Consider the following 27,529-nt stretch of genomic DNA (forward strand, 5'->3'; position numbering starts at 1 on the left):
ATGAAGAGCCCCTCGCTGTTTGGAGTACCCAGGCCTTAACAACCTTGCTGAAGCATTTTTGGGGACCAGTCGGTGAACGTCTAATAAGTCATTTTTTCTTCATAGAAATGCCTGGTTAAGGTACTGTTCTCCCCTATTGGGCACTTGTCCTTGGCTATTGCGGTTGAGAGTATTCAGAGAGGCTGGTTTTACAGATATTTTGAGTAAAATAATGTCACTGAAGTGATTATGCCTACTAGGAAACTCCAGGGGGAAAAGGTGACATTTTTTCCATCTATTTAAAATATTTTATTTAAAATATATTATTAGTTGAATTGCTAGAAAGACAATGTCTTGTGGTGGCTGGAGTCTTAAGGTGTGAGTCCCCATGTCGATTTTATGACCACTGGGTGCATGAAGTTGCATTATTCAATTCTCTTTGCTTCAATTTCCCATTTGGAAGACGAGAAAGAATTGTGTCTGTTGCCCCTGCCTGTCCCAAAGCCATGCTGAGAGAAGAAATGAGAACCTTCACATGGCAGAAAGTTTTCCAGTAAGGTACTGTTTATGTAGTCATGTTAGTATGACTCTGGCCACTCAAGGTGGGTTTAGAGGCAAAGAGGTGTGTGTATCAGAATCGACTGGGGAGATTTTTCAAACCACTCTCTGCCTTGCACCTGCCTTCCATCACCAGCTGAGAACCATTGTGAATGAAGAAACTGTGACTGGTACCATCAGGTATAAGACATGAGTCTGGGTTCTAAACAGTGGGAGATGTGCACAGTGGTGATTAAGGTCAAGGGCTTTGGTTTCAGGGAGACCTGGGTTTGAATGTTGGCTCCACCCTCTCATTAACTACACGATCTTGAATGACCTATTTCACCTTTGAAGCCTCTGTTTCCTCCCTGTAAAGCACCTGGCTTTAAGGTTGGTGTGTGGTTGCCATGTAGTTAGTGTTCAAGAAATAGTTCTGTCATTGGTTCATTGGTAACCCAGACCTTAAACATCTACTCTGAACCTTGGATTTAAGGCAATATTTGTCATCCTACAAGGTTAGCAATTACTTCTCATAAAGGCTTAATTAATGTAGGAGTCTTACAAACGTATATGCTTAAATGTAGAATTTTAAGGCTAGAAATAGCTTTAAAACCATAAAGTTTACCCTCAATAGCCCCTCATTTTATAGACAGGGAAACTGAGGCTCAGAAATCAAGAGATTTACCAAAGTTACAGGGCTGATACATATAAGGGTCAGGACTAGAGCCATAGGTTCTGTCTTCCAGTCCAGCACTTTTCATTTCTTGTCTCTCTCAAACCACACATTTAACAAAAATAAAATATACTTGCTTTAAAAAATTAATGATGAGAATGTTATTTCCTTTTTATGGTGGGGTCGGTGACATCACATGTAACAAGAAAAATTCTGTGAGATGGCCCTCATCCAGCTAATAAAATTAATAGCACTGAAAAGTGTGGAAAACCACTCCCTATCATTGCAGAGGTGGCATCTGAAGACCCAGAGAGGAGTGAGTGACAGCTGAGGCTCCAGGACCTAGACAGAGACCCACATTGTGAAGGGAAAGATGGTGATTAAGGACAGTTTCATATTCCTCACTGAGCCCCAAATGCACTTCCCCAGACTGGTCCTGGCCCTATGCCTCCCTTGAGGACACACAAAGTTTCCAAAAGTTCCATGTTTTTTCGCACAGCTGCTTCTTCCTCACATTCTCGACTCCTACCGATGTGACCCATACAGACATTGTGTCTCCAATAAACTGACACTACAATTCCCCAGCCCTGGGTGAACACGAAGGTGCCCAGACCCACAGGGAATTCAGGAAGCAGAGTGGGGACAGTGACTAACGCCAAGAAACCTTAAATTCAAGTCAGCAGATGAAGGGTAGATCTGTGCCTCAGAAAACAGGACCAAAGGATCTGGGCTCCCTCAACAGGGCAGGGCGCCAACTTAGACTGAAGAGCTGTGCTACGGGTCTGATTCACAGGACCGAGTGGAGTGGAGGGGAAGGTCACAGAACTGGAAGCACACCCAGTCCAGTTCTGGACACCTGCCCGTCTGCCCACGAATGACCACTGTGCAATCTAAGGCCAGCGGACTGCCCCCACAACTCAGCCTGGAGTCTCTGGCTCCATGCGTGGCCTGGCCCTGCAACCACAGCTGTCTCCGCTCCAGCCCTGGCCACCATCAGGAAGGCATCTGTTACCTCCTGCTCGGCCTCCAGTTCTGTGGTCACCAGTATAACCCAACGGCCATAAATTTCAAACTCTGCTAAATGTTGCCCTACTTCTAACTCTAACTGACTGCAACTTGCCCTTTGGGAAAACAGCTTTACTCCTGAGTGCTCTCTGCTAAATGAGTGCCACCTTGTCTCTTTCCTCCACATCATCATTATAATTAATAAGCAACAATATCATCCCTGGTGGTTATGTTCTTATTAGGTGTTAACTGGCCTTAGCATCATTATCTCATTAGGCCTTTCCACCTAAATTACTTTATCAGCTTCCCTCTGAAGGGGGTCTGGTACCGTCTGGCTGAACGGAATCCCCCTGCACAAACACGAGAAAACGAAAGGATAATCACAGGCATTTATTCCTGCTCCAGAGATCCATCTTCTTGAAAAATTAATGTTATTTCTGCTGCTAGGAATACTTTACATAGCTATAAATCCTCTCATCCAAAGTGTTTAAAGCAATAACCCGAAGCTTTTTAACTTAATCTCACTCACTTTGATGAGGCACAAAATATGTTGTGGAAGAATATATTTTGAAATATTTACGACAGTTAAAACTTCCTCCCTCATCACTGCCCACATTTCTATTTGAATAAATTATCTCCAGTTCTTTCATTAAGAGGCTGGATTTCAAAATTTTTATAGAAAAGGCTGTGAACAATTTTGCTCACTTAGTCCCCAATCTTCAGTTGCTCTAGAGGCAATCTTTTCTCCAACTTCCCCTGACAATGCTTAGCTTTTCTTTCCTTTAATAGTGTTCACTTTATAATTCAACCTTTTGTAAAAGGTAGATGAAAACTATTCTACTCATAGGTGAATGGAGAACACAGACTAATACATTTCTCTAGAAACACTTTCATTCCTGAGGACTAATGATGCTTATTGCTTTCTCTACTGTCCTCACGATTTCATGTTAACGATGAACTCTCCTCGTATTTTCCTCCTTTATTTCTAGGTTATGCACATTCACCCAAGGTTGGGGACATGCCATCAGGAGTTTGAACTTGCCCTTTACAGCCATTAGTCACGTTTTGCTTCGCATCCTAAATACCTCCTCCCTTCTTTGCCTTCCCACGTCCTTAAGCATCTCCCATGTAATTCATCATTCGTTCTCACTTTCTCCTGTAATTTCCTATTTTTAAATGTCTTATTATTGCATATTTCTCAATACCCACTTATCCTTCAAACACTATTGTTCATTTCATTTTCTCACAAATTGTGTAGTCTTATTTGGTTTGCAGCATTCATTTCCCGCTTCTTGCTTACCACCCCCATCAGTCATCTCTTCCCCTCTCCTTCCTACTTTCCATGTTCCAAGGTCTTTTTTTCTGAAGGTGCAGATCATGATTTGAAATGGTGGAGATGAACCTTAATGTCCCCATACTCTCTTTCTATTTATTTACTTAATTTTTAATATCAAATTATCATGTCAAGGGAGAAACCTAGGTTTATAATTCTCAAGCCTTCCCACAGAGGCAATCAAACTCACCAGGCCTCTTTTTTTTAACTTAAGTGGGGATAATACAGACCTCAGATGAACTATTGCACAGTTGGTTGTGTTTATCTGAGATGTATTGATCATTCTTTTTCCCCTTTGCAACTGAAGCCCAGTATCATGACCAAAAGATACATTAATGTCTTTCAAATCTGTCATATAACACTTTTCTCTTAGAGATTAAAAGTAAAACCCTCAATACAAATCCTGCTGGCATCAAACTTTCTGTTACCGCCCAGCCTCTTTTCCTAGAAGAGCATGATTTTAGTTTTTAAAATTTTTTGTTTGTGTTTTGTTTTTGAAACTTCACATGCTTCAGAGCCTTCTTTCCTTTCTGTTGATCTTCCTTTGCCCCTCCTGAAATCTCAAGATAATTAATTCTAGCAAACTCTGGAGACATTCATTCTTTCCTTTATTTTCTCTACTTTAGAATCCTTCCTCCCCACACCTTTTACCAACCTGTACCTTCCTGTTTCAAGTGTATGACATGGACAAACTCCCGTCTTTGCACAATCTCACCTTTATATTCTCTCTCTCACTTTCCCTCCATTGCTTTATTTCACTCCATAGATGCACTCTTATTTCTGTCCCAGACCGTATTTCACAGTTTGTGTAGCAACTGAAGTTCTCTCAGCCTGTCTTCCTGGTCAAGAGGGCAGCCATCTTGTTCCCACAAAGCGCTTTGAATGCTGGTGAGGGAAAGCTATCGTGATCATCAACTCTATAAATGTTAACACCAAGGCAATGGAAATAAACATACTGACCAAGAGACAGCCTCATTATACCACGCTTAAAGGAAGAATTGGGGCAGTTTCTCAAACTCTACCTCCCTATTGTACTTCTTTGGAGATCTGTGTTCATTTTTGAAGCTTGTTGATTTGTCTTTTCCATTAATGGTATATGATGCCTTACCTGGGAATAAGGTTAGTAACTTGTGACCACTGAAACCTAGCATGCATTTCCATATGATTATGACTTTACTCTCATTCTAAACTAGCCAAAGATACATGTCACTTGTGCAGTGGGAAATCCTGCTCATTGAATTATTATAAGTACATTTTTTAAAAAAGAATTGGGTTTCTCTAAGTTAATCTTTTCTTATATGATCAAAATCATCTACTCGTTTTTTCTAAAATACGACCCTTTTCCCCCTCTGTACTCTATTACAGTTCACACATTATTTCTCTTGAGGGTACAATATTGTCTAATTTTCTTCATTATTCAATGTGGATTCTGTTAAGTGAGACAGGCATTCACTGACAAGAAGGAACATTTAAATTTTGGCAAATAAGTTCATTAGTATTCAGAAAGCTTAGCACCCCTTATATTAATAAACCTTTCCATTACAGAGTAAGAAACCTTGGAAAATAGTCAAATAGCAATGGGGCTACCAAGAGAGTACATTCAACCCTGGTTCAGTGATGTCTCAGGTTATCAGTTTTCTGTCAATCATTAAAACAAGAAAGATGAAACATGCAATTATATACAAGGAGAAAGAACTCCTAATTCTTTCATCTTAGCTGAAGAAGAAGAGTTTTAACTGCTTGGAAAAATAAGATTTTTGTTTTCTCTCAAGAGAGACAGAGGAAACAAATGTAAATTGCCTTAGAGTCAGTGGCTGAAGCTATGAGACCTCAGACTATGCAAAAAAGAGGTGGAAAGACCAGTCCATCATCTATATCTTTTGTCTTCATAATGGTCAATCTCCAGATATTTGGAAATATGAGATGGTTGACAGATGTTCATTTTGCTGCTACAACTCCTCGAGCACATAAGGAAAAAAAAGGAAAGAATGTTTCCTTTACAAAAAATGTTTTGAGTCATATAGATTTACTTACCATTTCTGCTTAATGGGAATAACACTGCACTAAGATATTTGAATATTCTATCAATTATTCCAGGGTCGATTTTCCATTGATGTGAGTTGCCAGACTCTGTTTCTCTTCTAAGTCCTACCAGCCGTCTGATCTTGTGAACCTTACACAGTTTTTAGCCTATTTACAAGAGGGAAAGTAAGGACAAGGAGAAGAGATGAAGCACTAATCAACCCATTTAGTAATGCTGTACATCTGCAAGAAACTAAAGCAATAGAGAAAATTAAAGCTCTTGGCCACAGAGAGATATAGGCATTAACTGGAGGTTTCAGTACATTCCTTGACCTCAAATGGGAAGCAAAATTGAGAGTGCAGAGTAATTAATTCCACCATTTAGGCCAGATATTGAAGTCCCTAAAACTATTTCCCAGGATAAAATTCTCAAACCAAACAGTTTGTCTCAGGAATTCTGACTATGAAATTCCATTGATGAATTTTTTATAACATTTTCTGCACTTGGTGATATATATCAAATAGAGTGACTAATGATGGAGGAAACAAAGATGAGAAGTCACTCATGTAGGACTGGTTCACAATAACATAAGAATTCATAGCAATATCTTTTTGTCTGATTAGTATTTTTCCTTTCCTTTGTAAAGAGGCCACCAGCCCTAGTGAATATATGAAGCACAGTATACATGAAAGGTGTGTATTTATTGAGAAGGTTTTTTTTTTTTTTTTAAGTTTCGGACGCAGTCACCTAGATTCTCCCCACCTGGGCGGACATGGTTTGCAGGAGATGGGGTAGGCAGTGGCCATCACTGCGTGGAGGATTGTCCCTCTACAGATTTATCCCAAGAAGTAAAAGATTATCTCTTCCTAATATCTGGACATAGATCTTCTCATGGTGACCCCGGGCCTAAATGATTATCTGGATGTACATCTCAAGGCACCTCAAAATTGCTTGAGCAGAATGGGGCATTCGCCTGTAGCTGGTTACCCTCAGAGTACCACCAGCACATTCCCCTGGGATGTGGTTGATTCTCACCAAAAGGAAAGGCAGCAGATGAAAGGAAGGAGGGTTTTGTTCCCCTTCCTGTGAAAGCTTCTGGAATGCGGGAAAATGTCAGGTTTATCTCTAAACCTAGTACACACCTGGTATATAGCACATGGTATATGCTCAATAGAAATGTGATGAAAGAAAGTAGAGAGAGAAAGGCAGGGATAGAAAAAAGAATGAAGGAGGAAATAAAGCCTCTATGAGCTCTACAGGGTATTTTGTAGAATTTTCTCAACTCCAAAGGAGAGAGGCAGATTCCTCACATCCTACAAGGTTGATAAACACTCCTCCAAAAAAATAACAATCAAGTGCCTATTGCAGATCCACTTGACCTAACAGCTTAGAAACAGGCCAGTTGCCTAGCAGTCTGGGGCTTGATGTTAACATTTTTAGAGCTGGAAATGATCTTGGAGTCACCCAAGAGGTCTCCAAGTGGACTGTGATGTGACTTGCCCATAGTCACATAGCTTGTTAGTACTAGAATAAAGACTAAACCCCAGGTCTCAATGTTCCCAGGGCAGCATTTCTCACACTGCAGTTTTCCTACATAGAACAGAAGCATTAGCTGGTTCCTGAAATCTGTCCCTTCATATTTCCTGACCAAAGTCACTTAACATCTCCCTCCCCAGAAGCCCTGCTAACCCTAACCTCTTCCCATGACACCACAGGACTTTATGCAACTTGCTAGGGAAACAGTCTATGCAGGTTCACAGAGCATTTATAGAATGCAGACATAAGTCTTTGAGAAGCACGGTTACTAGGCACGATTAAATCAGTAGAAATCACTCTCTTAATTGGAATTCTGTGCTCAAGAGTATCTTTGTGGCCACTGGCTTGCTGTAGCCACTGCTCTTTACACCTAATAGAAAGCTAGAATGTAAGCTCCATGAGGGTAGGAACCATGTCTATCTTGTTCCTAAGTCTCCACAGTGTCCAGAAGGTACTTAACTATTTGTTTAATTATTGAACATGACCACCAGGTCCATATTTCGCAATTCTAAGAATGTTCCTTGATGTCCTCATCTACAAATAACCAGCAAAATCATTCCTCAGCTATTTTTGAAAATCCCAACTCCACCTGATGCCTCCATTGATATAATTAACTCAACACAGGCTCTGATCGCCCAGCCCATTGGCAGAGATCAAGCTCTATTTGACTCAATCTGCTCTGTTAACAACCATCACACCCAAGTGAATGAAGACACACTAAGAGCTAACTTCCTAGAACTGCAAGATAGACAGTATATGACTAGGTCTTCATTTTCAAGCTCTAGGGTACAGAGCAGAGAGAGGTAGGCTAATAAAGGGGTGTCTCCTTCAAACCAGATCTTTACTAGAGAACAGGCTGAGTTCTGTGTGAGAAAGAACCAAGCAGTGCACCCAATTTACATTTCCCAGTAGGAAAAACAGGAGTCCTGCAGTAAAACATCCCCATGCTCCTTTATATTCTGATTACTCCCTGCTTTCCATCCCTAAGGAATTTATCAAACCATTCCTTCCAGCCCCACACAGAATTCTCCCTAAAAGAAATGCTAGTATTATTTCCCCCTCCTTATATTTCCATGGATGTGTTAGCATACTGTGGACACTTCAGTGCCCTTAATGTTAGTCGTCCAAGCAGTTGTCCAGCTGGTCTGTCTTTAATCTGACCCTGACGGAAGCCATTACTTGAAATGAAGAAGGCAACCTAGTTAGAAACTGCAGCTGATGGTCCTCTTCTCTCAGAAGATAGGTGGCTCATCCATAACATCTTCTTGATGATGGTGTCCAGGGGCCAGGGTTCAAGAAGCTCAGTGGCAGCAGTGGAAAGCAATATAGGAAAAGGCCATGCTCCTCCAAAGGAGTGGGTTTTCCTTCTGTCTCAGCAACTGTAAAATTATAAATCAAAGATTAAAAAGTTAAGCCACTGCTCAAGTGAGGATCTTGGTAAATACACGGCTTAAACAACACCCGATGACGGATTCACTGGCATCAAAATGAAGTCTGTGGTTTTCCAGACAATGGGGCAGAGTCTACGGGAACACACAAAGAATGCCTCAGGATTCTCTGTTACTTTATTTATTTTACTGTACAAAAGAAAGATGAAAAATCATAAGTGCAATTAAATACAAATGAATCTGCATGCAGAAAGGATGTAGAATGAGTGGGCTAGGGAGGGCAATACTTGGGAAAAAGGAAAGAGAGCCCACAGAATCTCCAAACAGCTATTGCTTCTTCAGAGTGTTTCACAGGGCTGACCTCAATGGAGTTGTGATTTTGTGACCTGAGTGAGAGCTGAATAAATAATAATATTTGGGGATAAACTTGGATTTAAGATGCCATGAAAAGTTAGAAGCACAGTGACCCAAGCCTCACTCAGTTACTGGGCAACCAAAATGATTGACTGCTAGGGTCATTAACAAGATAAGACAGAATGATAAGAACCTCACCCAAAGATGGTCTCAATGAAGCATCACTAGTTTAGGGCATCTCTGCCACAAGCATCATGGGAGGTGTATTATAGCACCAGTGCCAAGATACTGGGCAAAACTGCCAAATCAATGACTGTCTTTGGCTGCCACCCGCTCCCTTGCTGTGCCCCTCCGTCCCCTTCCTCAGGCTCCAGGAACCCAGTGTGCATTTGCTAACATCCAACCACTTAAATTTCTTTAATACGACAGATACTAGTTTAAAAGTCTTCCAATTGCTAGATTTGAGTACTAAAGTATTAACAATTGGTGGCTTTAACATTCCCATGGGATGTTTATGGATGGAGCTTGTACACGGTAAACTCAATTACTGCAATAAGGGAAGAAGAGAGAGGAGGGGAGGGGTGAGCAAGGAAAGGGGAAGGGTTTCCCATGCTTCTCGTTTAATCTCACCACTGTTCCACAGCAACCACCAAACCTCCAAACAGGGGGCTTCAGCATCTTTGCCTCCAATGACAGTGAGCAGCCGCTAACCCCAGACTGAGAAAGCAGTTCTGTCCTCAGAGCACACAAAGGGGAGGATCCTTTAGAACTGACATCTGAGCCTATGGAGGAGATTCCTACAGATACCAATGATCATGTCTGTATTCCAGGTATCTCCCCTGGTCCAAATCCCTCACTTTACAAAGAAGCAAACTGAAAGGTAAGTGGTTTACCCAGTGTCACACAGGGACTAACTAAAAGGCAGCGCCAACACTGAGCCTAGGTCTCTCAAATCCCAGGCCACAGCCCTATCCAAGTTACTCCCCGTGAGGGCAACATATTGTCTTTGCTCCAGACACAGGCAGGAGGATCATGTTCTTCAAACTCTAGAGCAGTGTTTGGTAGTATCTGAGTAGCAATTTCCCCTTCCTGGACAACAATGTAGTTCAGTGGGTCTGGGAAGACACAGAAATGTCAACAGGTTCCCTGGGGGATTCTGATCTGTGAGCTGTAGGAACCACTCCTACCCTTGCTTGTTGCTCTTCTACCTCTCAGCACCATGCAGCTAGCTGGACGGCCCCCCTGAGGGGCTGCTCTGCAGACATCCTCTGGAGCCCAAAGATCAAAGGGCTCTCCACCACTGGGGCACAAGTCAGAGCCCTGAAGACAATCACCAGCCTCAAAATCTCAAAGAATGCTTAGAATGTGCCGGAAAGATCTCCTCTTAAGCCCTGTTGACTTTAATGACTTTGTGGCCAGCAATATCCCAGTGATACCCTCAAGGTTCCTGTGTATCCAACCTTCCAACACATGCTGAGCCCCTACTTTATGTAAAACTGTGCAGGGAGGCTGAGATGGACAAAGAACAGTAAGGCCTAGTTGTAAACAAGCTATTAGGAAGATCAGACATGTATACTTAAGAAGTGTATCAACATTACAGAGTGCTGTCATTCAAGATGGAACATAACAACACAGCTCAGTGTCGTACAAGCATGCCCCGTGTAAGTCAGTCATTTCCAAACCCACTGCCTGGCAGAATCTTGCAGCAGTTCCTAACCCCCAGCCTGGAGATTCTGATTCAGTGAGCATGTATTTTTAACCGACTCCCGGGTGAATCCACAGATGGGCATCTGAGATCCTTACAGTGTTTTTGAGGGCCATCTGTGAAGAATCCAAAAGAATCTAGTTTGGTTGCTATTTATACTCATGGTTTATAGCTCTTCAACATTCCTAGCCTATTCAAATGGGTCTCTAGAATCCATGCTGTTTGGTTTTGCTTCTCTTAGGGCAGTCTTGGCCTATGCTATCTTCCTATTTCTTACTTCCTACTTAGGGCCTCCTTTATCTTCCCAGCAGGAATTTGTTTTCTGAAAAAGGGTCCAGCTTCATTCTTCAGGGAAACACACAGGCAAAAGACCATGCACACCCATATATTATATGATTTCATTTCTATGAAATATCTACAATAGGCAAATCTATGGAGATAGAAAGTAGGTTAGTGGTTCCCAAGGGCTGGGGGGTAGGTTTGAGGGATGACAGCTAATGGGTGCAGGATTTCTTTTTGGGGATGATGCAAATGTTCTGGAATTAGATAGTTGTGATGATTGTACAACTTTGTGAATATATTAAAAACCACTGGATTATAAATTTTAAGAGGGTGGGTTTTATGGTATATGAATTACATTTTAACCTCTGAAAAGCCCATGTGGACACACAGGAATCACATAACACATGCAGCTGGATCACCTCGCTCCCTGGGGCCTCACAACTACTGGGTGACACCCCTGGGGCAACAGGGGCAAAATTTTGCCAGGGCAGCTGATGATAATAATAGCTACCATTTACTACGTACTTACTATGTGGCACACGCCTGTGATACACAGTAATGGTTATCTCAGATGATACAACATAACCAAAGATGTGGATACTATCATTATTATACTGTTATTGTTAACATTTTACAGATAATAAAACAAAGGCATAGCGAGGTTAAGTGACTTGACCAGGCCCATAGGTAGAAACTGGCAAAATTGATAACTAGGGAGGTGAAATTAAATAGGCACCAAAGACTCTACCTAAAACTATGTCCCTCACAAATCTGATATTCCCACCACTAGATCTTGGGAAAAAATAGAATAATAATAATAGTGATAACAATCTTAGTGATAGCTAAGATTTGTTGAATGCTTTCCATGTTCCAATTCCTTTACTAAATTCTCTACATAGATTGTCTCACATAATCTTCACAGTATATCTCAGATAATATTCTCTGTGATACACACACTATTGTCATGCCCACTTTACAGAGGTGGAAAGTGAGGCAGAGAATGCCTAAGTAATTTGCCCAAAGCCACACAGCTAGTAAGTGATGGAGCCAGGATTTTAAGACAGGCCACTGTGTCAGAGATCCAACTCAGATGCCTACAGGGGCCAGAAGGATGAAAGAGGGAAGCAGGCCCCACATGTTTCTTGAAATGCAAAACAGTATCTGCCCATCTTTTGTTTATCTAGAGAGACATGGCACAATTTTCTCTTAATACAATAAAGGCAAAACAAAACACAAAAGCAGTGATAAATGGCAAATGACGCTTTGCCTCAATGTTGGGGATACAAAAGGGAGTGGCAGAAACTGTGACAAATTGGAGAAGAGCCTGCCTCATCCAAAGGGGCAGCCACCATTCAACTCCAGCCCTCTGTTGCCTGGTGGGTACATGGTGCAGTATTTCCATATTTTCTGAGAGAAATCAGAAAGACAGATTTTCACGTAAAGTCTTTTGGTTTTTAAAAAATGGCAAAGAATTCTGCAGACTGTATTTGGCCCGTAGCAGTCCACTCTTGACCTCTGCATATAGGAAATGCCTCCTCAAGTAGTTCCATGTGGCTGGAATTTAGGATTTGGGGTACAAAAGTGGGAGAGAGAATCTGGAGTGGTGAGGAGAGGCTGCAGTAGGAAGACCCTTGATGCACACCTGAGAAAGAGAAATCCCATTTTTCAGGCCCGGGAAAGCGAGCAGCTTCGTTTTGTTTAAGAAGAGAAAGGCCTAGATCAGGAAGACATTTCTGAGAATGATGGGAAGCGTAGACTAGCTGGGAGAGAGAGCTGAGGCGGTGAGACGGCGTAGGAGGGAAACACAATTGTCAACCTCAAACCAAGGCAGTGGCAAAGGGGGCAAGAGAATGGACTTATCAACTCACAGCAAAGACTGTCTGTAATGAATGACACAAACAGAATGATCTGTTTATAGCAAAAGAGCATATACATACACTCTACTATACAGCTATAGAATCACTTGATAGAGAAAAGACCATCTTCACAAAGAGTGAGACATTAGCAAGCATGAGGAAGAGAGCTATGAGAAAATTAAGAGAGGGTTTCAGGATACAACTTGTTTGAGACTGGGTTTGGCATATAAAAAGGAAAGAAAATGTCCTTGGCTGGGGAGGACACAGCTTGAAAACTGCCTAGGAAAACAAAAAGTGAATGAGGGAAATAAAAAGAACAAATATAAAGAGGTCAGGTATTAAGAAATTAAGAAGAAATATAACATATCAGCAGGGAAAAAAATACTCAGGCAATGAAGAGCAGTGAGGGTCCCTAAAGTCCAGATTTAATGCAGAGGAGAGAAACCAGTGAAGGCATTTTAAAAAGATGTCGTAATGAAGGCACCAAGGTGATTGCTCTAACAGAGACAGAACTCAAGAATAGAGACCAGAATGGAGGTATTTATAAGGCATAGAAGGAAAAAAGGGCCAAAATATGGGAAAGGATTTTAGTGATTGATGACCAAAGGGAAAAGATGAGTTTTAGAGATGTCAGAAAGGAAAATATGACAGGATTTTGGAATATTCTCAGAGTGAAAATAAGGTCTATTCTGTAAAAAATACAAACTTCTCTCTCCACAAGTGCTTAAGAAGCAGCCCTGAGGACAGCCAAAGATAACACCAAAGCTGCATTCCGAGGGCGTGAGGGGGAGAATGCAGTTACCAGAAAGTTCCAAAGGAAAGGGAGCAAAGATTTTCATCTTTACCAAGCTTGGTTTTCATTGGTTATAACATCACCCAAACTGGAATAAAGTGTTCCACAAAACCAACTTCTTCAGAGTTGTAACCTGGTGATGGCCCAGAACATTCTAGAATAATTGCAGTAGTTGCAAAGGCAGAATGAAAAAAAGGAGGAGCCTTCACAATACACATAGTCCAGAGATAAAAAGGACCAATACGAATAACAAAAGATCCTGTTTTAAAGCATTAAGTTGTAGGTTAAGGGAGAAGAAATGCAAGTGGGGAAGAAAGAGGGACATTACAGATAGCAACAGGAAGGGACTACCATGTGTGTTTCCTGTAATACCACATCAGATAGGCAAAGTTACACCATTTTGCAGAAGAAAGTATGGAGGTTATATATAATAGTTACTTGCTAGGTAGTAAGTTTTAGCCCCAAATCTTGGTGGATTCTCAAGCTTATGCATTTTCCACTATACCACCCTGCCTATGGGCCACCTTCCACCTGGGTTACTGCAAAAGCCTTCCTAACTGGTAATATCTGTCACCCTCCCTATCCCCCATCCGGTATGTAGCCCAAGGAATAGTTCTGAAACGCAAATTTCATCATGGCACTGCCCTGCTCAAATCCTTTCAATAAATTCCTTTTGATGGTCAATGGAGTCCAGACTACTTAGCATTCCCTACAAGCCCTTCAGGATCTGGCCCTGCTCACCTCTCCAGCCTCATCTCAAGCTCCTCTCATTGCAGGTGACAATTCAATGACTCTGAATATATTTAAGTCCCTGGAATGCACTCGGATCATTCTCACCTCCAGGCCTTTGCTTTGCACGTTGTTCCCAATGCCTGGAGCACTCTCCTCCCTGACCTCCTAACCCCTCCCCTTCAGCAGTCTACGCAACAATAGTACTTCTTTCTCACAAAACTTAAAACTTAAAACACTGGGTTGGAATCCTCTGTATCAGTTTTGAAGCCCCCACACCCCCTCTACTGTGAGCTACATGAGGAAAGATCCTGTTTCTATCTTGTTCACTCTTGAATCCACAACACCTAGCACATGAGCTGGCATATCATAGGTGCTAAAAACACAGTTTTTGAAATAGATGAAGAAATTGGATGGGGTGAGGGCCATCACTGGTTACTAAGTGAAATTGTTTCAGTAGAGGCCAAACCCATAACTGACCCCAAAGCCCCTCCTCTTGGCATCTGCAATTTACTCTCTGTTGCCGAAGATTCTTTTTTTAGACATTCCAAAAAATTCACCAGCATTTTATAGAACATAAGCTTTAAGTGCTTCCCATGCTCAGAGCTGTAAATAATTCCTAGGACACGGCTCACTTCTCGCCCTAAACAAGCTTACAGTCTAGTGGAGGAGCTTTCACTTTGCCAACGTGGTACAACTCACTTTCTCTTTAAATTGTCTCAGGGCAAAGCTGACAAGGGATCCTTGACAGTCTGCTAGGTGTTTGTAATTGCCAGTTGACTCCTACAGGACTACAAGGGGCTTGAGAGCTGAGGCCGAACCTTATTCATCATAATCATCCCAGTGGTCAGCATAGTGCCTGGTATATAACAACAGGTTTAAAATAGTCACTGAATGGGTGAAAGAATAGACAAATGAATGAATGAACAAGCAAACAAGTCAAATCTTGGAATAAAGCTTTGGAATCTGGGTCAGTCTCAGCGGGAGTTCTAATCCATCACTAAAGAGATAAATGACTTGGTGACAAGGTCCCCTAGGGAAGAACCAGCCCATTAAACATGCATACAGGCCAGATTGGAGCCAGCGGAGTGTGGGGGCAAGGAAAAAAAGGGGCAGGGAGGGATTTTACTGGGTTTCCAGCACTGGCCCAGGTCCTCTCCTGTGTCCTCAGCTTTATAGGGGACACACTGTGGGCAGTCACACCCAGGCAGAGTATTGGGATGGCTTCACTTCGCCTCCTACAGCCCCAAACCTGCTCACTGAGGCAGACCATAGAGGTAGGTCAATAGATAAATAGGTAAATAGATCGATATAGTGTTCACCTCATGTTTTCACTACCTGGTCAGAAAACCCTTCAGCCACATATTATTTAAAGTGTATATTAATAATCACCAACGTGAGTAAATATCCAACTGAAGCAAAGATATTTGCTAGTTTCTATACCTTTCAAAATTAGAGCCAAAAATCTGAACAGAAACAACTATCTAAACAGCATCCTTTTCACACACACACACACACACACACTCACACATGCACATTCCTGAAATTTCCCTGCTGCCAATTGATTAGTTATTTGAATAAACATTATTTCTGCCACACGCTTTAGCAACAAATAGTGCCTTGTAGTCAGTTAAAAAACCTTTATCAAAGTTAGAGTATGGTATTATTTTGACACCAGACAGTCCTTTGCTTTTGTGTAGAATCACTGTGCTGCCTGAACAGTGTACAATTTCGCTTTTGTGCAGACAATCAGCAGGTCATTAGCGTACGTCCAAATCGCCCTGGACTCAGGATGGAACCCTGGGGACCTGAAGCCGTAATAGACTGGAGGGAATATATGATGTTGCTGACAGTTACCTCTGATGGCAGTTAAAAAGGTATGATTGCAACCACATGACAGCTTAATACACCAGATCTCTGAGCTGTTCACCGGGCAAATTCTGATTAATGGTATCAATAATCATTATGAATTTTTAAGTTTTGGTGGAGCATTCCATTCCACTCCATTCTACTATTAGAGTACAAGACTAACAGGGCCCTTTATGAAATTACCATCTTTTATCATTATTTTGCTGCCTCTGCTTCTACATATTGGTAAACATGAAATAAACATAAGATATTCAGATGGGGCAGGGGGAGTCCTACTGCACATTTAGGAGGCTCATGAAGAAATTTTTGCGTAAGACAGCGAGAGTTAAATAAACTGAAACTTGGTATATGAGCTAGAATTTGCCACTTTCACACACGGACGTATGCACATGCACACACACACACACAAAGGATAAGGTCTATTTCAATATTTCCACATCTGGCAATGATGTGGGCACAGTGAAAAGATTCAGATTCCCTCCAGAAAGCCCTTAGGCTACAAGAAAAATCATCCTACATCTACTAAACCCATCTGAGATATATCTCCCATATGGCAAAGCCCTGTTTTGCTTTATTCCAACAAATTGGTCCTTGGATTCCTCTCACAGCTGTTGCTGCTGTTGTTTAAGATGGAGCGAGACCTGGCCACGAGCGAGATGCTGTGTCCAATAGTCAGGATCCCACAGCACTGGGCTGTGAGAGCACTAGTGATAACACTGTGAGAGGCAGTGAGCACCCAGGCCTTTAGGCTGACATATAATCAGTGCTCAACAAATGGGGGCAAGAAAAATTTTTTTAATTAGAACATTGTGGGAGTTTAATCTCAGGAGAAAAATGGGAGTAGGTTTCTAAGCCAGATTACCTTCAAGACAATGACAATGCTAAAATAAGCAAACAAATAAGTAACTTTTCCTCAGAATTTCTCCTTCATGATTCTCCACCAGTTTGGTTTAGCTCAAGAAACACTGGTATGTGCCCACCACTGTAGTTGCACAGGAGGCACAGAGATAAATGTGGCCCCTCCCTGGTTGTGGGTGGCTGCCCCTCTGCTGGGGAAATGAGACACCTGGGATTCTTTCAAAGCAAGCTCTTTACCCTTGCAATAGCATTTAGAAAGTTTATTGTACATATTTATATAAATAATATAATCCCATGAACCAAAAACATTTACTCTTCTTAACAGTATTTTTTTCAGCTTTCTTGAGGCATAATTGTCAAATAAACTTGTAAGATATTTAAAGTACACCTCATGATGATTTGATATATGTATACATTGTGAAAAGATTTCCCCAATCTAGTTAGTGAACACACTCATCACCTCATTTATTTATTTATTTGTGAGAATATTTAAGTTCTACTCTCTTAGTAAATTTCAACTATATAAATACAGTGTTATCAACTATAGTCATCATGTTAGATATTAGATCCTCAGACCCTGCTCATCTTCCAGCTGAAAGTCTGTACCCTTTTTCCAACCTCTCCCTATTTCCCCTACCCCCATCATGATTTTAAGTGAGTTGACTTTTTCATATTCTGCTGGCTTCCTCCTTAATTTAAGGCTTCCATAAGTAGAGGAATCATCCTATTTTGCTCTGATTCTAACAGAATTTGTGGAGAGTTTGAATATGCTAAAAATTAAATGAATAAGTAAATGTGAACTAAATTTATGCTTAATAAAAAATAAAGCCTCTTATAGCAAGCCTACAGTGGTAATTCCTACCTCATATATGAAAACATCACAGCTATCACCTAAAAAAAATGTTACCAGGGACCCCCCAGTGATGCAGTAGTTCAGTGTGCATGCTCTGCTTCAGCAGCCCAGGTTTGCAGCTTCTGATCCTGGGTGTGGACCTATACACTGCTCGTCAAGCCGTGGTGAGGCAGTGTCCCACATAAAAGAACTAGAAGGACCTGCAATTAGGATATACAGCTATGTACTGGGGCTTTGGGGAGGAAAAAAAAGGAAAAGGACAAAAAAGAGGAAGATTGGCAACAGATGTTAGCTCAAAGCCAATCTTCCTCACCCCCCTAAAAAAACGTTATCAATACCAGGAGATGATTCTAATGCGCTTGGTCTATCTGGATGGTCATCCGCAGGCAGACGTCCAGATTTCCTCAAAAGTTTCTGTTGCTCAATATCATCGCTAGTCTTGTGGGGGTGGAGGGCTCAGACTTTCCTTTCTAACTTTACCAAATTTCAGAAAATTCCTCTGTAAAGTTTAAGTAAGACAAGAGGGCTTGCCTGCTCCATATTAACTCAGGACCATTTCCTAGTAACTTCGCATTTGAGGGGCTGTCCGTTCCTCCTCATCTTCTCCATCCTCCTTACTTTACTAGCCTGGTTTCCCTCTGTTTTGTTTTCTTCTGAAGTACTTTTTTCCATATTTTGAGCATTAATTTAATAGCTCCTTTTGCTTACGTTCTAAGAAAGAAAAATAGCAAAAAGAATGGAAGACAGGATTAAAATGGTGAACAAGGATGAAAAAACAAGAATTTTGAGACTCCTTCAGGCTTTTAGCTTTAGCTTCTATTTCCGTGGATGGCCAGAAATGAATGGAAATTCAAGAAAGGCTAAGAGGAAAGAAATGCTAGGAAGCGAGAGAATGTTAGAGAGATGCTAGAAAAGACACTGTTGAAGGGAGGAACCCATTCCAACTTCTTTCTTCTTCCTCTAATCTTCTCTTTCTACAACTCATCTGCAGTGGCCTTTACACTCCTGGTGGATTGAACCCTCTGAAAGTTCAGAGTAGGTGGAAGGGACAAATGGCATGAAGTAGAATTCCACTTCCAAAAAAAAAAAAAAACAAAACCAACATCCCCGGGGCCTCTAGATTCATTGCTCAAGTGTTTTCCACTGCACACCACCCACTCTCCCAGCCCAACACACACCATCAGGCCACCCCACACCTGAACTTCTGGTTGAGCCAGAAGAGCACTGAAAGCTTGGGGGCAGGGCCAGAAACCCAGCACAGCCCCAGGCAGAGGGCTCAGCCACCATCTCCACAGTGCTGGGAATGCAGTGTTCCCAAAACAACCCCTGAAAAGTTGGGTAGGAGGAGCAGCCAGGAATGTAAAAGACAACTTGGCCTGGCACTAGCGCTCACCCACCTTCCCACTGGGCTCTAGCCTTGGCCATGTCAGAGGGCGCAACAGTGTCCTGACCCTGCCTCCCAACTTCCAGTTAAACCAGAAGCTGGACATTCAGGGGAGGGGCCAGGAATGTGGCCAGCCAGGTGCAGGGACATTACTGCCACAGTTTCCATCACGGCCTACAAGCAGAATCCAGGCCACACAGGTGTGTTTGTTGGACAGAAACATTCTGAGATTCTGTTTAAAGAAAATTTTCTGTTCCAGACTTTCAACAATAATGGCTGTCATTTATGGAGCACTTACTCTGTATGGGCTAGATTCTATGTAAAAGATCATTTAATTCTAACAACCCTATTCAGTAGATGCGATAATTCTCTCTCCTTTACATACAAGGAAACTAGAGTTTAGAAGAGTAAAGCAACTTGATTCAAGCTACAGAGACAGACCCAGGATTCCAGTCCAGATAGATCTGACTCCCAAACCTATGGTTTTAACCATCAAGTGTAGAAAACCAAAATTCTACACCTTTGAGAGCATTCTTCCTGCATGGAACTTTAAGGCATTTTGACCTTGTTTTGTTAGAAGAACAGAATTCAGTAGCCAGACAGCACATAGTTTTCCTCTATCTATCAATGTGCCTGAGGCCAGAAGTAGATGCTAGAAATCAGATAAACAAACATCAGATATAATCCACTCACAAAACAAAACTTGAGGGATTGTGAGGTTGAGAATGTGAATTCTGGGCTCAGTCTGGCTTAGAGTTGATTTGTCTCAAGGTTAAAGTATTTCCCTTGTCTTTCAGGAGCAGCCAATACATGAAAATAGGTCTACCGTGAACGTTAGTCACAGCTCTAAATAAACAGGCAACATGCTAATATGTGATGTATTCAGGAGGTCCCAGAAGTGTAAGCACTTTGCTCACCAATTTCTTAACTTTCCAAGTCACATTTTTTAGGAGAGATACTGACTGACCAACACCAAGGAGAAGCAAAACAAAGTATTGGGAAAGTTCTAGAAACTTCCTGAAGAAAACCAGATACAATAAATGAAGACAAAATCAACACTGCCTTTATGTCCATTCGCACCTTGCTCTTAAAGTAAGAGTACTCTTACAGCAGTTTCAATAATAAATGTAATTGATAATTTAACATAATTATAAAATAAACATGTTGAGACAGCTTTTCCCCTTCCACAGAGGCCTTAATAATTCTCATGATGACTTTGGGGGCATTAGGGCTATTTATAAAAGATTCTAGTCAACCCAAATTGCTATTATTACTTCTACTCTCAGCACCCATGGATTCCCAGAAGGCTCCTATTTGTATATTTGTGGTTATCCAGAGAGCTCCCCCTTCTAGTGGAGAAAGAATGACAGCAGAAAGCGATCAGTTAGCTTCCCCACTCTCTCAAGGCCTCCCAACCCCATTGTCAGGATTGCTTTTCCCCTAGTGAACTATAATCTAACAGCAGGTGTTCCCTCCCTTGCCCCTTTCTATTCCACAGGCTTCTCCAAGGAGGAAGGATGCCCTTCTGGAACAATAGTCAAATAAAAAATAGAATGAAGAAAACCAAAGACCATGCCTACCCCAACCTCTATCAAAAACTCTGAGGCCTGAGATCATATGAAATAGATCCAAGCCTACAGAGTAAGCCAGCTCCCTATGCAATATAGTTTAAAGAGAATCAAAAGATTTCACTATATATATCCCCCACTACTTTCATTTAGTTATTCAGTCAACCAATATTTAGTCAGCACCTACTGTGTAGGGGTCTCTAGAAGATGGAGATACAGTGGTCATAGGGTTGCCGATTTAGCAAATAAAACTCGTGTATTTGATCTGGCAACTCTAAATGGTCATTAAGAGATCATGCCTGCCCACAAAGAACTTACAACATAGTGCCCTATGCACTCCCTAAGAATTTTAAAATCCATTAACACCTTTGCAAAAGCTGATCTATCTGATTAGCCTCAAAGTGCACAACCTGAGGGAGTAATACACAGAAGACATAAGTTTTGAAGGGAAGAAAAGAATTAGAAAGGTCCAAGGCAAGGCAAGCTCAGTAGAATGTCACAGAGGAAGTAACAATGATTGACCCAGGACAACCCAATGGCTCCGTGGCACTTAGTTGGCTGGCAGGGGGTCACGTAAGGGATCCAAATGAAGAAATCATTGCTGAAAACTCAGCTTCTTTCACCTGCATTCCAAGTTAGTGACAAGTTAGCCAAAAATGTTGTCAAGGTTGGTAAACATTTCAATTAGACCTGAGCAGAGCATCTAGTAGGATCCCATGCCAACTATGGTTTGGGGTGGAAACCATACAAAATGTGGTGGTTTTATAGGGTTTGAACCTGAAAGCAAGTAAAATGTGGTGGTTTGAGCTATGTTTTTCTTGGAGTGTTTTAGGTACTCAGGCATAAAAATTCACAGTCAGACTTGGGAGGTCCAATCTTAAACAATAAAAAGTTTTCACACTATCCTTTCAGCAACCACAAGGAATGGGCTTCCAAGAGAAGTTGTAGACTCTTGTTTGAATATCTTTCAAAACTGGTTGATAGATGGACAAGTTAAGCCATATTTATGTGACAAAAACTGATTTTGATATTTGTAGGGAGGAAAGAAGGCTGTCCTTTTCTGGACCAATATTATCTATACATGAAGGAGAAAGCAAGGGTTTTTTATGCATGTCATTGTGTTAATCATAAAACCAGTGAATGATTAGTTCCACTGGCAGAAATTTCTGGTTCAGCCTCCTGTGAGCAACTCCATAGCCGGAATCTGGAGTGCGAATGGGAGGCGTAAAATATTTGTTTTGTTTTATATGTCAGTTATTAAAGCCACTTTAAATCCTTCATGGGAAGATATGGGGTGTAAATAAATAGGAAGTACCACAAAAGAAGTGGCAGAAATGGAAAGATCCATTTGCATAGCAAACCTTACCGTTTCCCTTATTAGTTATTTACCATTTCCTAATCTTAGGATCCCATACCTCAGCCCATCTTATGCCCTACACAAAATACAACTTCCTGTTTCTCCACTCCTTCCCTTCCTTAACCTCCTTTCTCTGAGCAGGTAACTGAAATGCCTCACGGGAACGTGGAAGTGTGGAGTTACTGCTGTATTGGGTTTTGAGTAGGGCTGACTATAATGGCATAGGAGTTTCATGCCCAGGTGCAAGAAAATAGACTGCATTAATTTTTCCAAGCTTTTCTTGCAGCTTCTGTGAGGCCCATTCTCTAGACCTGCAACCAAACAAAAATATTTACTTGGTTCTTTCGTTTGAGGAAGCTTAATATTCCTTCATCATCAGTGGAAATTCTATTGTTCTCACAATGGAGTGAAATTTCTCTTGTCTTTTTAAATTTTGTATTGCTTCATTTTATCTTTTGAGGTGGCTAGAGGAGAGATTATAAACATCAATTATGGTTTACATGAGCAGTACAGTAGGAATCATCATTATTATCACTTAACTCATATAGTTATTAAGTTATTCCAGGAAAATCTAGTTAATTTGGACCTTGTGCTTTTGAAATATTTGATAATTCCAAGATGGGGAATTGGCTTAACTTCTCCTTTGGTGGAAGAAAGAGAGTTTACAAATCTAATTAAATAAGCTTTGCAGGGGGTGATTAATCTTAGGAAAACAAACTGCTTTCAAACACTCCAGTAACAACTGTTTCTGACAATTAATAAAGTGATTACAAAGAATCCTGGCCTGCTCATTAAAGCAGACTCAGTTATGAGGTCTTGGCCACAGAATATTGGTCCCTGGCTTGTATAAATATTTTCTATACAGTAGATTCCAATATTCTATAATTCTGACATATCATAGTTTATACTGGTCTTCCCTCAAATTAGTCTGCCATAGTGAGGGATTCCCTGTATTTCTGTTCAAGAGTTCTGTGAAGCCAAGATGCCAGTGAAACAAGCCTAAATGTTCTTTTGAAGATATTATGATCCTTCCAATCTCTATTAATAACTTTTATATATACATATGTCCTTTAAACCAATGGAATAATCAGATTCATTGGGAGCCCACTTGGCCAGGACACTGTGATAATCGAAATCTAACGATTAACACTCATATAGATAATGCAAATCACTATGCAAGGAATATGCATAAGCAGTATGCTGAATAGTGTGTTCAAATGTCTAAGGACTGGAGAGGTAACCCTACTCATCCATGACTTCTTCATTAAAATGGGAAACTCACTGAAGATATTTTGTCCTGAAAATATCAACAATTCATTACAGAGCCCACCATTAAAACCCTTCATAAAGTTACTTATGGGAATAATGGTTAGGTTCCTTTGAGCACTCTCCTTAAGGATTACTAAGTAGAAAAAACTAAACGTAGAAGAATCCATCCAATTACAACTTATTTATAAATGCAAGCAAAATGAAAAAGAAAGACTGAATATTTATTCATTCAACACACATATATTGAGTATTTGCTATCCATCAGGCGAGTTGTGAGCTCTGAGAAAGAAAGATAAACATTACATGGTGCATGCCACAGTTTATAGTCTAATTAGGGAGACACATAAGTAAAGCAACAATGATAATAAAACCAACAAAATGCAATGAAAGAAACAAGGAATGGGTGCTATGACAGCATAAAGACAGACACCTAATTTCAAGCCAGCCTCAGGAAAGATTTAACAGGGGTGATATTACTTAAGCAGAGTTGGAGAGGAGAGGTTAGCCAGCTGGGCAATGAGCCAGGGAGGGTTTTCTAGAATAAGAAGACAGCACATGCAGAAGTAGAAACCAAAAGGCCTTGTTAACATTACATTAATGTTAATGTTAAGCATTAACTAGTATTCTTTGAACTTTTTACTTTTCACAAAGTACCTTGTTAAGCATTTTACAGGCATATATCTCATTTAATTCTACCATTACCAGATAAATTAGTTCTATGGTTATTCCAAGTATACAGAAAGGGAACCGAGACTCAGAGAAGAAAAATAACTTGTTCAAGATTATTCAATAGTCTAACTCCAGAACCCATGGTCCTCACCACTAAACTCCAAGCCACCTCCAGTATGCCAAACTACAGGACTTGTCTTTCCTTTATAGGCATTTTTAGTGAGAAAAAGACCCTCATTCTTTGACAAGTTCTTTTTTAATCCTTTGGTTCAGTACCTTGATTACTTCTTGGTTAAATTTGATTTTTACCTTGTTTAGAAAAAGAATGGTGACTTAAGAAGGCCCTTTTGTGTATGTGAATCATAACCCCTAGAATCAAGAACGAGGTAACAATGATGCTGTTTCCAACAAGCAGGAATGGGTACTGCCATGTGTTACTAGGATATGCTATACAGAAACCAGTGTGTTGTCACACCGAGCATATGTGATAGGAACCATCATTTATACCCACTCTAATGGAGGCAAGGTCAGATTGCCAAATCCAAATACTTTAAATTCAGAATACTTCTTCAGTATTCTTTGCTTCATAATTGATGGTTTTTAAAGGGCAAGATTTGCTTAGAACCATGTTAAAGATAGAAGGGTGAAACAATAGTGATCTAAAATGATCTAATTTTCTAGAAAATTACTACTTTCTACAAGCTGCATAAACTTTAATTAAAAAGACAAGGAGGTCTATTCTCTCTCCTTACACACATGCGACATGCCAGGCTCTTGGGATTCTGGTAAAAGGAAAAGAGTAGATTGAAGAGATTAGAAGTTTTAGCAAACCTCTAAATACAATTAAGATGTAATGCTTAATTCCATCTTTAAGGATGAACAAGTAATCAACATTTGTTGCTTTTCCAGAGAAAAAGTATTTTTGACTTGAAAATATGTATAAAGTTAGCTTATAAAATGAGCTGCAGAGCCAGGTTATGTCATAAGTAAGATAATGTGCAAATCAGCTAATATGAACACGACAATATGTTTTTCAGCTAAACATCACCAAAATGAGCATTCCTAGGATGCTTAATGCAATGCTTCATGTATCTGTATACAATAAAATATTCCCAACATCCTATAAAAAAATATTTTCGTAGCTTCCACTACAAATTCTCTAGAACCGGATTTTGATGGTAGCAGATTTAGAGGAATGGCTCAAGCCAAAGGAGGCCACTAAGGTGAGAACAGACGTTGAGTCCGAAAATAACCTTGACAACTCATGGGACACAGTCTACGGCCACAAAAGCTTTCTCTGCCTAAATAATCACTCGTGTGGTTCTTTTTCTTTCACCTGCTTTCTGTTTGCCCTCTTCCTTCCTGAACTCTCTCTTTCCATTTTAGTCCTCCTTCCAAGCTGTGCTCCCAAACCAGTTGTCTCAAATCACTTTAAAAGGACATATTTGATGCAAAGCAGTTTAATGTACTTTGTCCTGCATGTAAAAGCATTTGGGTAGCCTTAGTGTCAGCGGGATTTGGGCTGTCATGGAGCCTGGCCCATTGAGATTAAATGAAAATCAACTTTAATGGGGATAATTTGAAGCAGAATCACATTTTTAACAAATTCAGATATCTGCATGTGTTCTTCTCATTCAACAAGTTCTACAGTGGCAGCTATAGCTTCCTAAGCAGCCTCTTGCAATACAATGTTGATGTTCTGACAGAAAATTGAGAAATGAGGGGAAGGATGTATACATAGAACAAATATTTACGATTATGAACACATCACTTGTGTTGAGTATGCAGCTCAGCTATACTAACTATACTGATTAACTATATTTATATATATGGGAGGTGGTTTGAAAAGCACTATAAAATTTATCTGTGCGTGTATATGCAGGCAGAGTGAAAAACTGTATTGTGTGTATAAATATCAGGTAGCATAAAATAAAATACCCTTGTAGTTGTTTGTTTAGAGACACATCTGGATTGAGTGAACATTATAACAATCATTTCTTTCAAAGCCACAAAAACATCACACTTTTTAGTTTTAATAAAGTCTAGTTTTTGGCAGTTCTTTTATCACATCTGTCATCTCCTAAGCTTTGCTTAGCCACAGCACTCAGACTTGAATTTTGAAATTGTCAATATAGGCCTTCTAATCTTTAAGTCTTAACTTATCTAAGCAGATTAACTACCATTATTCTATGCCTACAGGACTCAGGGGTAAAGAAAGCAGAGGAAATATAACTTTTTTTTTCAGGCAATTAAGTTCCTGTGGAAGTTGCGTTCGGGGTTTGTATTTGGAACACAGTCCGATGTATTTCTGTAAGTAACCAGATAGACAAGATGAGTGCATGAACTCCAGTATCTAGATATATAAGATAAAAAAGGCCCCATCTAAGAAGCTTAATCGTCCAGCTTTTAAAAGTTATTCATAGTTCATATTGATACTTTCCAGTTTGCCCACTGGCAGTGGATGTCCTGAAGCCAAGGGACATATCTTGAAGAAAGAAAAAAGAAAAAAAAGAGGAGGAGGGGCTCCTTTTCACAGCAGTGCCTATCTGTGTGGTGACCTGATTTCTGCTCCCATCTCCCTCCAGAGATCAAAGCAGGATTAATGTGATTCTTTACTGTTTGTACTGCGCGTCTCAAAGCTCTGGAGTCTTAAGAAATAAGTACAAATACAGCCCTGGAACACAGGGGAAACGGAATTTGAACAGTGTGGGTTAATAGTACAAAGGCTAACTATGAAAAGTTATTTGGGATATGGGAGGCAATACAGAATTTAGACTACTTTGTATTTTTAAGCACATTTGCTTTCTTTTTTTTCCATTTTCTGGAGCAAGTCTTTTGGCTAGTTGATGAGGCCAGCACTGAATGTCATATTAAGTCTCCACAATGACCTTCTAGCTCATTTGGAATGTTTTGCAGCTGCTAGTACACAGAAGGGGGAAGTTCACACCAAAGCACTTTCACCTTACAACCAGCATTTACACAGAGGATTTAAAAGAGGGGAAAATCTTTTAAAATATCAAAATGTTGAGCTTTTGTGTTTCCACCGCCTGTGACATTCCTGGATGCTGGAACCCCTAAAGAGTAAGTGTTTGTGCCTCCTTTCAGAAGTGCTTGTTCTTTTGTCGAGGAAAAAGCCAAGTCTCATATTCCTGGGATTTCAGAAGGTAAAGGAAAAACTCGCTTTCATTTTTAATGCTTAGTGTATACACCCCTTAGAGGGGGAGAAAAAGCTTCCCTCCTCCAGATCTGACTGTGATTTTAGCTGCGTTACCTAGGGCAGGGCGCGTCAGAGTGCAAACGTGCAGTTTTGTATGGACTCAGTACTCCCGGGGAGAACTGGATTGCGGGGGTCGGGGCAGAGGTTCCACAAGTAGTTTATACACTTCTACCAAAAGCTCAACTTCTCCGCAACTCTGCACGCCCAGCCACACAAAGACACCCCACGCAACAAGAAGTCCCAGCACCCACAGCCCCATTCTCCCAGTCAAGCCCTGCTTTTTCCTGCGGGC

At 40.7% G+C, this 27,529-nt stretch overlaps 1 long non-coding RNA gene across 2 annotated transcripts in view; it reads right to left on the minus strand.

The window, feature by feature from the left end:
• Positions 1–27,529, minus strand: part of LOC103557373 (uncharacterized) — a 67,592-nt gene that overhangs the window by 17,957 nt on the left and 22,106 nt on the right. For both annotated transcript variants that reach the window (XR_011539036.1, XR_011539035.1), the window contains exons 2-3: positions 8,285–8,465; positions 4,243–4,412 (exon numbers count right to left, since the gene is read on the minus strand). This is a non-coding gene — a long non-coding RNA (uncharacterized lncRNA). The remainder of the gene's footprint in view (positions 1–4,242; positions 4,413–8,284; positions 8,466–27,529) is intronic.

Source organism: Equus przewalskii, chromosome 4 (genome assembly GCF_037783145.1).
Source record: "Equus przewalskii isolate Varuska chromosome 4, EquPr2, whole genome shotgun sequence".
In the NCBI taxonomy this organism is placed as follows: domain Eukaryota; kingdom Metazoa; phylum Chordata; class Mammalia; order Perissodactyla; family Equidae; genus Equus; species Equus przewalskii.